Here is a 3,980-nt window from a genome sequence, read left to right as displayed (position 1 = left end):
TGGTCAGGAATGATGGGAACTGTAGTCCAAAAGCAACTGGAGACCCAAGTTTAGGAAACCCTGGTCTAGAAAGCCAAAAGTTCATGCATAATTTGATACATCTCTTCCAATTCCTCCCTAACCTGTCTTTCTCCTAAATTAAGGCTGCATTCCATTTCCCCAGCATTTCCTTGTTAATTTCCACATTATATTTGAGCTTTCCAGTGGAATATAGTGGAAGTTTGGAACTCATTTCCAAGCCTCTTGTGCCAATATTTTTTAATGCCCACTGAAAACCTTTCTATTCCGCTAGGTCTACGCAGGCATTTAAGAAGATGTTCCTTCCACAATGCTTAATTGATGTCTGTTTCCAACATTTTATATGGTTTTTATTGTATGGTTTTATGTGTTACTGCTTTAAACCACTTTGCTTTTTTTATGGCACAGCAGTATATAAATATTGTTTATAAATATTCCAGAAAAAAAATTTGTTTGCAAATATGTTAACTCAGAAAATAAAGTAAAGTTGCAAAACTCAGGGTGGTGTAGCAGCCTGCAGTTCTTTCCTGCCATTTGAATGGGTGAATCATGGGGGTACAGAAGCATGAATGTGCAGAAAGTGTAGCAATGTTGTCCAATGATGTTCACTGGTGTGAATGAAATTTAGCATGACATGAGAGTTGTTGTTGTTGTTAAGTCATTTAGTCGTGTCCGACTCTTCGTGACCCCATGGACCAGAGCACGCCAGGCACACCTGTCTTCCACTGCCTCCCGCAGTTTGGTCAAACTCATGCTGGTAGCTTTGAGAACACTGTCCAACCATCTCATCCTCAGTTGTCCCCTTCTTCTTGTGCCGTCCATCTTTCCCAACATCAGGGTCTTTTCCAGGGAATCTTCTCTTCTCATGAGGTGGCCAAAGTATTGGAGCCTCAGCTTCATGATCTGTCCTTCCAGTGAGCACTCAGGGCTAATTTTCTTAAGAATGTATAGGTTTGATCCTCTTGCAGTCCATGGGACTCTCAAGAGTCTCCTCCAGCACCAGAATTCAAAGGCATCAATTCTTCGGCGATCAGCCTTCTTTATGGTTCAGCTCTCACTTCCATACATCACTACTGGGAAAACCATAGCTTTAACTATACATATCTTTGTTGGGAAGGTGATGTCTCTGCTTTTTAAGATGCTGTCTAGGTTTGTCATAGCTTTTCTCCCAAGAGACCAATATGATGGTCATCCGAACGGAATTTGCCCATTCCCGTCCATTTTAGTTCACTGATGCCCAGGATGTCAATATTTATTCTTGCCATCGCATTTTTTACTACATCCAAATTACCAAGGTTCATGGTTCTTACATTCCAGGTTCCTATGCAATATTTTTCTTTACAGCATTGGACTTTCCTTTCGCTTCCAGGCATATCCGCAACTGAGCGACCTTTCGGCTTTGGCCCAGCTGCTTCATCAGCTCTGAATCTACGTGTACTTGTCCTCCGCTTTTCCTCAGTAGCATGTTGGATGCCTTCCAACCTGAGGGGCTCATCTTCCAGCGTCATAACTTTTATATGCCTGTTGTCTTTGTCCATGGAGTTTTCTTGGCAGGGATACTGGAGTGGCTTGCCGGTTCCTGCTCCAGGTGGATCACGTTTGGTCAAAACTCTCCACTATGACCTGTTCATCTTGGGTGGCCCTGCCCCGCATAGCTCATAGCTTCTCTGATTTATTCAAGCCCCTTTGCCATGGCAAGGCAGTGATCCATGAAGGGGGACATGAGGGTATATTCATCAAAAACCCAGAGCTCCACAATGAAACAGGTACTGCAGTGTGAAAGGAACACTGGGAAACAAGGCGGGAGTGCTAGAAATATAACCAGGAAGACTAAAACAGTATTCTCCACATCCTGAAGTTCTTGGACATGGTACCTGGGATCAGGCTCAAACCCTCAGGCAAAGGGACTTTCCGGTGCCTTGTGCAGTTGGACCCAGTGGAGAAATGGTGTGGTGAAGTGGACAGTGGATTGGACAGAGAGACCTGGTTTGAAATCCCCAGTCAGCTATGAAGAAGAAGAAGAAGAAGAGTGTGGATTTGGTATCCCGCTTTATCACTACCCTAAGGAGTCTCAAAGCGGCTAACAATCTCCTTTCCCTTCCTCCCCCACAACAAACACTCTGTGAGGTGAGTGGGGCTGAGAGACTTCAGAGAAGTGTGACTAGCCCAAGGTCACCCAGCAGCTGCATGTGGAGGAGCGGAGACGCGAACCCGGTTCCCCAGATTACGAGTCTACTGCTCTTAACCACTACACCACACTGGCTCTCCAGTGTGGTGTAGTGGTTAAGAGGCCACTCTCACATGGCTACAGTGCTCTGTTTTTAATGTTTGATGCTTTATTATGGTTTATATATTCTGTAAGCCGCTCAGAGTGGCTGGGGAAACCTAGCCAGATGGGTGGGGTATAAATAATAAAATATTATTATTATTATCCAAATGCACTCTAAATAGACTCAAATATCATAACCTTCCCTTTTAAGACGGCAGTTGCTTTGACCCCTTGGCCATTCTGTCTGCCCTTTTCTGCTCCTCGTTGTATAAAATGCAATTACAAGAATTTGCAGTGAAGATTATTTGGCTCAGCTGATGTTTAGCTCAGTAGATGGTTATTCCCTGTACACCTCCGTGGAAAGATAATGGATGGATCTGGCAGAGGGAGGAGGACTTAGGGGCCTGGTTGAAACCTCATCTAGCACATCCCCAGGGTTTAGGAAAGCGTGAGACACAACGAGACCATTTTGTTGTTGTTGCTGCTGCTGTTCAAAACGGTTTAATTAGGCAAATACTAGGGGATCTCTCATTCTTTCATACTCACGGCCGTGGAGTCTATTTGCAATTAAATTGAGTAGAGTTACGCTCTCAAGTAAAAAGGGAGCTGCCTGGAAATTAGTAATATGCATCTCTCTACCCTTTTGACAAATTATTTTCGAGTGAAAAACATCTGCTCCCGCTAAAAAGGGTTTCTTCCATCTTTTACTTCTGCTTTATGCAAATTGTTGTTTAGTTTTGCAAACTAAGGCGGGAGGAAAGAGGTGGTCTCTTTTGCCAAAAGGGACAGCCAAAACCACACTGATGAAATTTAGTGGGCCGGGAGTGGGATATCATTTTCTCTCTCTATTTAATTATGTTTACCCTTTATAACAGGTGTAATGAGCAGAACACCTGATGGATAATGATAATACCAGATGGTTTGGAATCGTTACTCCATATGCTATGTGTTTTAAAATAGAATAAAGATGTGGTTAACCATTGAGGGGCTGCCACTAAAGACACAAAAAGGTTAAAAAAAACTTGGGGGTTTCAAACAGACTTAGGGATGTCCCCTCTTTATCCTGGCCTTTGACACCTGAGATGTGTATTTTCAGGACCCACCCTATACTTGCAACTGTAATTTGCTTTAACTGTAATAGTACTAAATTTTAAACTATTGTAACCCAGTCTGGGATCTGCTAATGAAGGGTGGCTATTATTATTATTATTATTATTATTATTATTATTATTATTATTATTATTATCAGCTTAAAAACAGTTTCAAAACAGCACAGTGAATATCAGAAGATTAGTTTAAAAATAATACAAAATGTATACCTATGGCAGAGACCTTTTTATCCAACTGGGAAATGTGGTCATTTCTTGTCATTTCATTGTAATTTATAGCCAGGTAGCAGATAATCAGTTCATCAAGGAGACCTTATTCCAGTATGGAGATTCTTTTATTTATCTGAAGCAGTTGTTCATTCACTTTCTCTCCATCTATCCACAAGAGTCAGTGTAGTGTAATGGTTAGACTGTTGGACTAGGACCTTGAAGACCAGGGTTCAAATCTCCTCAGCCATGAAACTCAGTGGGTGACCTTAGACTGATCAGGGTCTTTTGGCCTAACTTACCTCATGTTGTTTTTGTCAGGATAAAATTGTGGGGAGGAGAACCAGGTACAGTGCTTTGAACTCCTTGGAAGAAAG

Source organism: Podarcis erhardii (assembly GCF_964252035.2).
Source record: "Podarcis erhardii genome assembly, chromosome: 7".
NCBI lineage: Eukaryota > Metazoa > Chordata > Lepidosauria > Squamata > Lacertidae > Podarcis > Podarcis erhardii.
The sequence above is the reverse complement of the archived record's forward strand: the minus strand, read 5'-3'. Positions refer to the sequence as shown.